At 38.4% G+C, this 12,621-nt stretch overlaps 1 protein-coding gene across 2 annotated transcripts in view; it reads right to left on the reverse strand.

Annotated features, from left to right (window-relative positions):
- Positions 1–3,033, reverse strand: part of LOC124398354 (zinc finger and BTB domain-containing protein 7C) — a 26,881-nt gene extending 23,848 nt beyond the window's left edge. Inside the window, exons 1-2 of one of the 2 annotated variants that reach the window (XM_046868482.1) lie at positions 3,015–3,033; positions 2,772–2,834 (exon numbers count right to left, since the gene is read on the reverse strand). The gene's annotated coding sequence lies outside the window, so the exon portion shown is untranslated. Of the gene's footprint in view, positions 1–2,771; positions 2,948–3,014 lie in introns of those variants that run through there. The other variant, XM_046868481.1, reaches the window with a different exon arrangement.
- Positions 3,034–12,621: the final 9,588 nt, after the last annotated feature.

Consider the following 12,621-nt stretch of genomic DNA (forward strand, 5'->3'; position numbering starts at 1 on the left):
AGAAGTTTGGCGGAGTATAAAGGGTTAATAGGTAAAACGTCAGGTCATAATAAGCACCAGTTTACCCAAGTAAAGCTGTTAATACAATATATTTTTTTAAAAAGTTATCATGAGGAATATATGAATACTTTTTGGATGGATTAATACACAGTAATAAGTATTAATCTGATCCCCCCCTTTTTTAATCTTTTTTTTATTATTATTCAAGCAATTATTATTAACTATTAATTTTATTGTTTTATCTGTAGTTGAAATTAAAATGAAAACATTCCTCAGGTAAATTTTGTATTAAAATGAGCTTCAAATATGACACTAGCTAAAGCTATTAGAAATCGTAATCAATTCCTGAACACCAACCGATTCAACCCCAAGTAAACAAATGTTTCCTTTGAAACACACAAAACTTAATGACCTTATACTCTCCTACTGCTGCTCAAACCACATCACAGAGTTCAAAAGAAAAAAAGAATTTAGGAAGACCAGCACGTTTACATATCAGTACATGTATACGAGAAGTCATTTTTTGAGTACAAATATGAGAGCGAAGTAGATACATGACAAACTTCAGTACAACAGTAAAGGAAGGTGTAGGGGGAGAAACTGTGAGTGGTGGGTTGATGCTTCGGTATGAGCTGGCTGGATCGTGACAGAGGTTTAATGTGTGGTATGTGGTGTGTAATTGTGTTTGTGTATGTGTTCATGTGTGTGTGTGTGTTTGTGTGTTTTTAAAAAAATCCCCCCAAATGGTCTTTGTTTTCAAAGAGTTGGCCAAAGCCACGACGTGCTTGTGCTGCCTCTTTCCCATCCAGTGCTTACTCACGCTTACACACACACACACACACACACACACACACACACACACACGCACGCATGCACGCACATTCGCTGAAGCCAAACTCGTGTTGATATTCCTCCTGCCAAGATTTAAACAGCAAGTCCTAATATTACAATTGATACAGCTCATTAATGTGCTATATTACGTGAGAGGAATGTCGCAGAGACCTCGATCTACATAATGTGAGAGTTTTGGGGTGAAACGGAAAAGTCTTACAGTATATACAGTAAGTGGAATGAGCAGAAGACACCAGAAAGCTGATTTGCATGAACAGCATGAACAATCCGCTTGTTTATCGGCTAATCATCTGAGATCGCATGCGATATGCTAATGGGGAAATGTATTCGTTACTTCGTGTGTTGTACTGCTGCCTGAACTGCTTTATGAATACGCACCAAATCATCCGGATTTCCTTCGAAGTAGGACTTTTAGTTTTGTTCGATTAGAGATACTTTTATACCTGTTTGAAAGGAAGTGAAATTTGGATCAGGTGAGGATTCTTTTTCCACAAATTGCCCATATTGTTTGGACAAACTTGTAGGTGTGTATGTATGAGAGTGCAATGGAGAAAGTGTGTGTTTTGAGTGGGGGTTTCGGCGTTACAGATAGAGCCATGGGAGAATAGTGTAGCCGGATCTGTAGCATTGTGAGGCCTGCCTCTTTCCCACACCCCCCCTCCCACCCTCCCGAGGAAAGCAAATAGAAGGAGGCTACTCCTGAAAATGTTTGTGAACACGCCAATGTAAAAGTATCCAGGCTGTAACAAAAGACTCCCTCGGATCAGGTTCAACTTCGATAAACCTTGTCCTAGTGACTGAGAAGACAAAGGCGTGGTGCCTATCCCCATATAACCCTCTCCCTCTTTCTCACTCGCTCCCTTACTTTCTCTCTCTCGTTCTTTCTTTCTTTCTTTTTCTATCTCTCCGTATCACAGGGAGGGTCCTTTACTTTAGGTGTTTAACCGTTTACACTGTTCCTGCTATCGTCGGCTGAGTAATCGGCGTCAATTCAAACACGGGCTGAGTGATCTAAAAGCAATTGGACTCTTTTTTTTTTTTTTTTGGTCCCAACCCGAGTTAATGCCCTCTGCAGCCCTGCCCTTTCACCCGATCCTCCATAAAGAGGCTGAATAATTAAAAGTGCCAGTCTTCCACAAATTCACCTGCTTTAATGTATCCTTGATCGTTCGAGATCATTGGAACACCCAGGTTTTCACACTTTCTCACTTCCCCCTCACACTCACCAGGCTTGTGAGTAAACACACACACACACACAAACACAGACTATGTGTCGTCCCCAGACGATCTGAACTTTCTGTGGGAAATGAGTTATAAGAAGAATTCATTCATGGACTGAAATCGGAAGGATGCTCGGTCGGTGAGCGAAGGTCAGCTCGGGTCACCGTAGAGAAGATTCGAAAGATCGGAGCGAAGCAAAATGAACATGGTGTTGAAATTCTCGCTGTTTTCCAAGACATTTTGATCGAGCGTGGTGATAAGAAAAAGCTTTCGTGGAGAAGAAAGAAAAAAAAGGCTTTCTGTGAGCGTGTGAGCGGAGAGATAACCTACTACGTGTGACCTGTCATCTCGTTTTACTGTATTAGACTTTGTAATGAGACCAAAAAAGAAAGACAGAGAGAAAGAGAGAGGGAGAGACACACAGAGAGAAAGAGAGAGAGAGAGGATGGTAGAAATACCAGACTGCAAGAGCAGAGCAAACACTCATTAATGTGAACTTCTAGGGTTTAGTGTCAACTTTCTCAGCCAATGCATACGAACAGGAGATGCAGTGATGGAGGAGTGTAAAAAAAGACCTGAAGACAATGTGAGATAGAGAGAGTGTATGTGTGAGAGAGAGAGAGAGAGACAAATAAGGGAAGAGAGAGAGAGAGAGAGAGAGAGAGAGAGAGAGAGAGAGAGAGAGAGACATTGCTGACCTTTTGTAGCTGCTGGTTGAGTCGAGTTCCGTCAGTGTCAGGAAGCAGGCTGCTATCTTCCCTCTGAAGCATGTGAAAGTGAGAGCGAACGTCAGACGGAGAGAGCGATAAGAAGAGTTGAGCTGCATGCAGGAAGGTGTGTCACTGATTCAATGAGAGAAAGAGAGAGAGAGATAGAGAGAGAGAGAGAGAGAGAGAGAGAGAGAGATCAGGGTAGTGAACCAAACAAAAACGTGCACCCACCTACAGCCCTCCCTCTACACTGAAAGTATTTTGGCAGCGTCCACCTGAGCCACAGCTCGTCGAGCTGGGAGTGCAACTCTCACACACACACACACACACACACACACACACACACACACACACACACACACATACATTGGTAAAAACTGGTGTACCTGCAGCAAAAACAAATGAAAAAATCACACATCCTCACTAAACAGCTCAGGAGCTAATAGTGAACTCAGCAGTTTAATAAGAATAAAATAAGTAAATGAGCTAAGAGTCATTACTATTATTAATAATATTAATATTAATAATAATAATAATAATAATATTAATAACAATGATAATGATAAATCTTTTTCATTGTTATTCTTAATTTTGCTGTTTTCCTAAATGACGTGTACTGATTATATCTATATTATATGGATTACTTTTCAGAGAGAAGCATCAAAAACAGGACAAGTACTATGGCAGGCTGACTATGAGATAGATAGATAGATAGATAGATAGATAGATAGATAGATAGATAGATAGATAGATAGATAGATAGATAGATAGATAGATAGATAGATAGATAGATAGATAGATAGATAGATAGATGTGACAATGCAAGGTTCTATAATTCATTCTTTCATTCATTCATTTATTCATTCATCTGTTTTCTTTCTACACATTTTGGAAAATCTTTACAGGTGAAAGTGTTGGTGTGTGAGAGAGCAGGACTGGTGATGAAGTTGGTCCAGGAGTGGGCAGAAGTGGGATTTACAAAAACCCACACTCTTCAAAATTTATTTCCAAAGTGCTTTCCAACTTTTCATTTGTATATTTCACGTCTGGGTAAAAGTACACACGACATCCACGTAATAAAAAAACATTTCGGTTTTAACCCTCATCACCGTGTCTTGATGTTTCTACTGCCGTTTGTGAGCATCAGTTAAAACTTAAAAGATGCTTACAGGAAGAGAAGGAACACCATTACACTACAGAAGAACAAACATTTCACATATTTGACCTTGACCCTTTGACCCTTTAGCAAAAGCTGATTAGCTTGTGGTTACAAAGATTCAATTTAATTTAATTCTATATAAATCCTACAAATATTCAATCTATTACTACTACTACTACTACTACTAATAATAATAATAATAATAATAATAATAATAATAATAATAATGATGATAATAATAGTAATATAATAATAATGATAATAATAATAATAATAATAATAATAATAATTCCTTTTTCATCAGAAGTGTTTTTATGCAGGTCTCATGATGGGTTTATTTATTTATATATTATTAATATATATATATATATATATATATATATATATATATATATATATATATATATATATATATATATATATATATATATATATATATATATATATATATATATATATATAATATTCAATTTTTCCCAATAACAGCAAATCCTGGAGTACACTGTATGGCCAAAAGTTTGTGGACACCTGACCATAAGATTGGTTTAAGCTTTTTTTTTTAACATCCAATTCCATATTTAGTCTTCATTTGCTCTTAAAATAACTTCTACTCTTTTCTTCTTCACTGTTCCTCTAGATTTTGGAGTGTGCTTGTGGAAATATGTAAGAGATTTTATTCATCCTCGAGGGTGTTAGTAAAGTCAGGTATTGATGTGGGTGAGGTGAGGAGGCCTGGGGTGCAGTCAGCATGAAAAATTCACCCCAAAGGCATTCAGCAGGTTTAAGATGATTGAGAAGCATTGTATGCATCCATATAGTTTAATTACAAAAGATACCTACAGGATTCCTTTAAATGTTCAAGTACCTCCTGAAAAGAACTCTGTACTGAAGACTTCAGTGTGGTGGAAAAATACAGTTTTAATAAACACAGCACTCGCAGTAGAGACTCCTTCAATAGATAGTATATAATCACCTCTGGAAAACTTTTCAACAATGAAATGTCTTTTATTTAAAATGTTTTGCCAGGTGGACCAACCTTATGGCAAATCTGTGTATTATGAATGTCTACATTTCTAAAAATCAATAAAAGAATTATTAAATCAATAGGTTTGAGGTCAGAGATCTATAGGAGGCATCACTATCATCCATTCCAAACCATTCTACAGTATATATATCCATATAGTGCCATTTATTTATTTTTAAATCTGTTCAGAGTCACTTTTAATGTAAAAAGCAAGTTCTCTGTGGGAAAGCATTCTGTGGTGAAGGCTTCATTGTGGTGGAAAAAAATACAAACACTCACAGTGGAGACTCCTTCCATAAATATTATATACAGTAAACATCTCTGGAAAACTCTTCGAAAAAAATATTGTCTTTTCATTGACAATGTTCAACTTAATGCACCAAAGTTAAAGCAATCTCATGTATTATGAATGTGTGTGTTACACGTTACCCACGGTTGCTCCAACCTTCTCTAACAACGACTTTAGGAACGGATTCGGCATCCGTTTCTCGGCACATTAATCAGCGCCGGGTGTAAAGTAAAAGGGAGCGGTGCTATCAGGCGGGAATGGTTGCGATTAAGTGGCTTCTGAAGAGGGTGTGGGGCTCGCATTGTGTGAGCTTTGTGCAGATGGAGATTGGGAAAAACGGGCGTGAGCTGCGGAGATAATTTCACAATGAAGGCAAGTAGCTGCTGCAAACACATTACACACTTTACACACATCAGCGTTTCATTCGTCCCACGCACGCTCCATCATTTAGACATCGAGATTACACCAGGGTTACGTCAGGCTGATCATTTAGGCCACGGTTTGATATCAGGGGACCGGATCGGGACATTTTCGGCTGCTTTCTGACTAAACGATGTCGATGTATGAGTAATTAAAGGGAAAAGGCTAGACAGGTCACCTTTCACACACTTTTCTGCGGTGAGGCTGAATTTATTTCGGTTTGTTCAGGTCTCAATTTTAGAACGCGGGACGCAGTTCGATCGGACGCGTCCTTATGATCCCCTGTGCTCATTAGGAAAGTGAACGAGTGAACGAAAAAACAACAACCAAAAAGTTTCATTTTCAACATTTCACAGAATGATTCATTCAGCAGTTTATAGCGAAAAAATATTGTCAAAATCGGACAAATTTGTGGAAATTCGTGCGTATCTGATCAGAAGTGAGGTATGGTTTTGACACCTCGTCATCGTCTCTCTTTCTCTCTCTCTCTTTTTCTCTTTTCAGCTGAATTGGCAAAACGAACCACTTCCTCACACATTGCCGCTCAGTGTCTTTCATCCTGTCATACCCCACTAACACACACCTGCACACACACACACACACACACACACACACACACACACACACACACACACTACTATAAGTGGAGGGGGGGTTTCCACTTAACCATGTACAGCCGCTGGAACGCCTACACCGGGCCAAACATCAACCTCTGCAAAATCTTTTCAAGAAACTCGACAGATTTCTGCACGTATGATCTTCTAGGGTAGAAAGCATTTTCCACATGGGTACCTAAAAAATGTCCCAACGATATCAGAATGTCTGAATGTGTTTTCCTGTTCTCCTACACTCCTATTCAATGTTGTTGTTGTTATCAACCTATGGCCTTTCCTATTTTTATTAGACAGAATGGAAATGGAAAAAAAAATGTTTTTTTCCACAAAGGTGGTATTTTATTTTTTTACTTTTCGCATTTGCTCTTCACCAAAGCGACTTACATTTACCTCATTGAAACAAGCTTATGGGGTTAAGGGCCTTGCTCAGGGGCCCAGGAGGGGGCTGGGATTAGAACTCACACCCTTTGGAGACAAAATACAATGTTTTAACAATGAATCTACCGCCTACCTTCTGATTCCATTCAAATCCAAGCTCCAACAAGCTTCTACTGCTGGGCCCTTGAGCAAGGCCCTCATCCCTTAAGTGCCCAATTGTATAAATGATCAAGATTTCATGAGTTCAAATCCCATGGCTTCATCTCAGGATTTTCTAATTAGATTTTAATTATTTCCATTTAAACAAAAATGTTCAGAATATTTTTTTTGGCTTTTACAATTAACGTTTTACACCCAATTAATTTATTCATTTATTCATTTATTCATTCAGAATTATGTACACATAATACATTTGTCATTTAAGTTTTTCCTTATGCACACAAATCAATTATTTCTTTCCTACATGAGATTCGATGCTATTTCACATGCAATTCTTTTTACACGTGATTTTTTTCCTACATGACATACATTCCTTTCTTCATTCATTTTTCTGTGTTGCACATGATTCATGTATTTCCACTTGTGATTTTTTTAGTTCTTCATCTTTTTTAATGCGTGAATCAATCAGGTATTTTTTTTTATTTAAAAAAAATATATATTTTCACGAATCTTTATACGTGAGCCGATCATTTCCAAGCGAATAATTTTGCATGTTTGATTAATTTTTTTATTTGATTAATTTGCTTTCAGACATCCTTTCTTTTGCATGATGCATATTCCCCCTGCATTTGACTCTTTTTCGCATTATATGCAGCTTGTGTAGCCGGTGTCATGCCTCGTTAGCTTTTCTCCTCAGGTTCCTGGAGCTCAGCGTGCTAACTGAGAGATTTCATGTCATGCTGATTGTCACGTTTGAGCTCCTAACTGAATGTAAGTCCTACATTGAGCAGAGGGTTAAATCTCTCAGGGGGACGGGTTGACCTCTGGCAAGTGTCTCAAAATGCTCTGTACATTGGGCACACCTAAAGACAAACATGGTGGTGTTAAAGGTCTCCTAATTTGACTGACACCCTGATGTTAATTATTTTGGATTTGCCAAGACTACAACTGTAATAAAAATAACCCTCATACATAACATACTTATTGTTATTCTTAGCGTTTAATCAATAATTGCAATGTTCTTCATCCTCAACAATGTTTTTCCAAGCTCTGACACTGGAGACTCCTTCCACAAATGTCAATTATATATCACTATTTTTCTTTACCCATTTACCAACCTACTAATCAAGCTTCTGTTATAGAACATAACTTCTTCTGAAGATACTAACCCTTACATTTATTTGACAAATTTCCACCACTTTTTTCACCACTGATAAGAACGTATTATAATAATAGGACTCCACACAGTCCTCAGACTTCACTCCTTATGACCAGACGCAATTATTCCAGGTGCAGCTATTGATAAAAGGTGTGGTCCACGCTTTTCAAATCCAACCGAGGTGTACGTGACATGTTTACCAGCCGTTTATGGTAAAAACTCCATCTCTCAACCGCCGCCCACCTCGGGCCGTGTTTGTATTGTGGCTAAGAACTCATGCACGAGGAAACTATTTAGGATTTAACCCCTTACCTTCGCATGAATATGTTCTTCAAGCTGGAGATTCCTCAAATAAATGGAATACATTTTGAGCAATAAGTGATGTCCACCAGGGCTTCACTCGTGGGTTTACTTTTTTCCCAAACCCAGGATGAGATAAGTTCATTCGTTCATTCATTCACAGGATCAATTAGTATAAATGTTTTTCACTTTTTCATTACCTCCTTCCATCAAGAAGGAGATACAGGAACATACGCACCAGAACCACCGTGTTCAGGGACGGCTTTTTTCCATCCATCATCACACTAGTGAACTCTACACTACACTGTTAGATCACTGTATATATACAGACAAAAAAACTTTTCCTGGATTATGTTGTGTGTGTGTGTGTGTGTGTGTGAGATGTTTGCTAGTCACAGTTTATCTCTGGGTGAGGTAGTGCCAAGGCTACACACCTGGAGTGGTCTGACTGGTTCATGCCAGCTCCCCTTGCTTCTGTCTCTCTTCCACCACTTTTTCTTTTTTTCTGCCTATCTGTCTATCAATCTGCGCATCTGTCTCTCTGTCTGCCCACCTGTCTGTCTGTCTGTCTCTCTCCCTCCCTGCCTCCAAGCCTACTGCATGAGAAGGCAAGGAGAGGAATGTGATCTAACCACATACTCAGATATTGAGATGCCTCCCCCTCCTCTCTCTCTCTCTCTCTCTCTCTCTCTCTCTCTCTCTCTCTCTCTCTCTCTCTCTCTCTCTCTCTCTCTCTCTCTCTCTTTCCCTCCCTCTCTCTATCTTTCTCTGACTCCTGTGATATCTCTGCCAAGGCGGAATGTTTGCCTAGCCTCTCCTACACGTTTTCACATACACATCCCTCTCCATCTCTTTCTTCTTCTTCTTTTCTACTTCTCTATCTCTTCTACCTACTCGTCTTTTTGCACTCCTTTCCCTTTTCCTTATATATTCCATCTCTCATTCTCCCCCCCCCACCTCTTTCTCGCTGGATCGCACTTTCTTTCACACTCCATGGCGAGGGTAGGTGGGAAGCTTCAGCCCACCTCACGCACACACACACTCAGATACACACACACACACACACACAAACACACATACAAACACCCTCATGCTGTCTCGTGTCTCAACTTGCATGCGTGTGGTTGTTAGCCAATTGCTCACTGGTTGGAGCTGCACCCCTCATCTATCCATCACACACACACACAAACACACACACAGAGCGTTTATGAAATACACTCTCGCTGTGCACATCCTCACAGTTCCACACACATCTGTTTTCCTCGACATCTGATAAACCCCATTCACTCTGATTGCATTGAGCATTCGGCACTAAATGTGGGAGGGGTGTTCACAAACTTTTGGAAATATAGTGTATGTGAGAAGAATATTTTTTTCCCAAATAATGCTAAATGTTTTCTCATTTTAAAAATGACTGCTCCTTTAATGAAATGTCAAAAAAAAGGAAAGAAAAGAACAAAACATTTAAATCCTGGTAAATATTTACAGAAATTCAAGTTCAGGATACAACACAATTCTGTTCACAACAAATCGACCAATGTTTCTTTGTGGAGCCACGAGGATGAACATTTGTGACGCTTTGTGTCAGGATGATGGCCACTCGTTTATCTGCTCAGAGTCATCCATTCAATCTTGGTGTCACAAATTCAATGTAAAATATTGGGAAAATTGTCACGCCGGCCATCTTGCCTTCAAGAAATAAACAGTTATTGTGAAATCCTTCATTATTGTGTCACTGTTTGTGGGAAGATGATCTCTTTTTTACGTTCACAACAAGTGCTCGATAATTGTGTTTGTGAATTATGGAGTATTAGTGCTGACGAGGTGTTTCAGAGGGGTTTCAGAGACGTTCTGGTGGTGTTGCTTGGGTCGACGGTGTTGCGTTTTGCTTGTTCTGATGGCAAGATGTGTGCTTCTGAAAGCTCACGAAGGTTCTCGGGTTTGTACCATCACCCCGTTAATGTGGGTTTGCTTACAGAAAGCGTACCCAGCTATCTTACCACATCTCTGGCTGCACCGATCGATAACGTGTTCTTTTTTGTCTTCTCGAAATGGAGTAATTCTTGTTTTTCTTCAAAAAGAGATAAAAAAATGTTTTGTACAGAAAAAAGAATGCTGATAAGCAGATATTCCAGACCACTTATACTAATCATGTCCTGTCTAAAGCATCACAGGGTTTTTTTTTTCCTTACGTACCACACTATGGGTTTCAGTTAAAAAAACGCTGCATTTCAAGGGTTTCTATGCAACATCTCATTGATTTATACTTTTATTTTAAGTTTATTTGACATTTTTTACATTGCAACCAATCAGGTCGAAGAAGACTGATCACTTTATATGCTGTTTTGCAAATGTTGAAAATGTGACTATAAATGTATAAAAAATGTGACTCCAGTAAAAGTAAAAGTGTCCCTTTAACACTATCATTTAAGTAAAAGTACAAAAGTTTTCCCCTTCAAATGTACTTAAGTATCCAAAGTTCTATGATTTATTACGGCTATAAGTCAAGTAAACTTTATAATGTTCCTATTATCATTTTTTATCACAAGATTCTTTACTTAATCACCTCAGTTTATGTGTAAAGACTCGAATGTGACTCTCAGCACACTGATCTATTAATAGAATGATATTAATGACTCAAACACTGATTGATTTCTATCTACAATTATCATGAACCCAAAACCTTCTTTTCAACTACTTAAAAAAAATTATAGAAAAGAGGCCACTGGTGTTGTGGCGAGTTCAAGTCTGGAGTTTCTTCATCATTTATTCTTCTCTAATGTTCTGATACTGAACTGTATGTTGGTGATCAGTAGATACACCAAGTGCCAATTAAAACAATTTCTAAACGGAGCGTGCGCTCGACCCTGATTGGTGGATCGCTGTGTGTTTGAACAGTTACGTTTTTATCCTCATAAATAAAAAGGAATGACTGATTTCACATGTAGTTGAGTAAAAAGTCAAATATTTTACTTTGATATGTAGTAAAGGTAAAGTCAAAGTCTCCCCAAACTGAAACACTTCAGTAAAGTACAAATATTTGGAAAAACCTACTTAAGTACAGTAACAAATTACATTTACTTTGTTACTGTCCACCATTGTTCTTAAATAGATAACAATTGTTACCGCTGTTGAATTGCTGTGGAAAAATAAAACGCCACAAAATGACCCTGCTTAGATAAACCAGGGGCTTCAAAAATGTTTTAATAGTATATCTAATCTTACAGAAAAATTCGGGGGAAACTAGGGATAGTGCTATTAAAAGGGGAGGAGTCTAAAGTCAAGACGCTTTGATCCATTGGGTTAGATTTTGGTGGTCCACATCTTGTGTTTCAAAATCTGTTGAGAAGTGAGCCAAGGCCACCAGAAAGCTCAGAAATTAGCTTTTTCTTTCATTGTCAGAAGCACAATCTAATATTACTAATATTAATCCTAGAAAATGACATATAGCACCTTTTGTGGCACTTTCCAAGTTTGCTTTGTAGAAATCAATAGTTATATTTATATTAAGTTTGTAATCTAGCGTACCAGTGTAGATTTATTCATTGCTAGAGACTCCAAGCGTCTGCTAAACGCCACAAATGTAAATGTAAATGTTTAATGAATTTCTATTAGCACTTTTTTCAGCCTTATGTGATTCTTACAAAACCACAAAGACACGGTAGCATGAAATTCTCTCTTCACTTAAGCTAGAAGAACCAAACCTGTTCCTGCATGACAATGCCTTGTGCACAAAGACATGGAGTTCCATAAATATATGCTTTCCATGGGTTGGAGTGGAAGTTCGTCTGCTGTAGAACTCCAACCCTACTGAACACCTTTAAAATTAATTGTTCATGCTACACCTACATCAGTATCTGACTTTACTAAAACCTTTTGTGGCTAAATGAATCTCCAGAAATCTGCACAAAATCTAGTGGAACATCTTCTCAGAAGAGTGAAGCTTATTATGAGAGCTAATGGAGACTAAATGTGGTATTGGATGTTCAAAAAAAGGTATGATCAGGTCTCCACAAACATTTGGCCATCTAGCGTATGTGTGGAGAATGCACTTAAATATTGCAAAACATTTTACATTTTCTAAACAAAATCCACTTAAAATGAATTCCAGATGCAAGATCCAAGTCCAGGATTTGAGAAATACTCTGATCACTTAATTAACGATCTGTTCACGACTTAAAACGAAATCTATTAAAGCAGGGAAACTCCAGGACTGGGACAAGAGAACCACAAGTCTCGTATGATGTAGCGCTATATCCGGACTATAATCACCCCTGGTGGCTGCCAGTGGCCCGTGGTAGCAAGAGGAGGTCAGTGGTAGAGGCAGCCATGAGTG

This window comes from Silurus meridionalis, chromosome 15 (assembly GCF_014805685.1).
Source record: "Silurus meridionalis isolate SWU-2019-XX chromosome 15, ASM1480568v1, whole genome shotgun sequence".
NCBI classification, from domain to species: Eukaryota; Metazoa; Chordata; class Actinopteri; order Siluriformes; family Siluridae; genus Silurus; species Silurus meridionalis.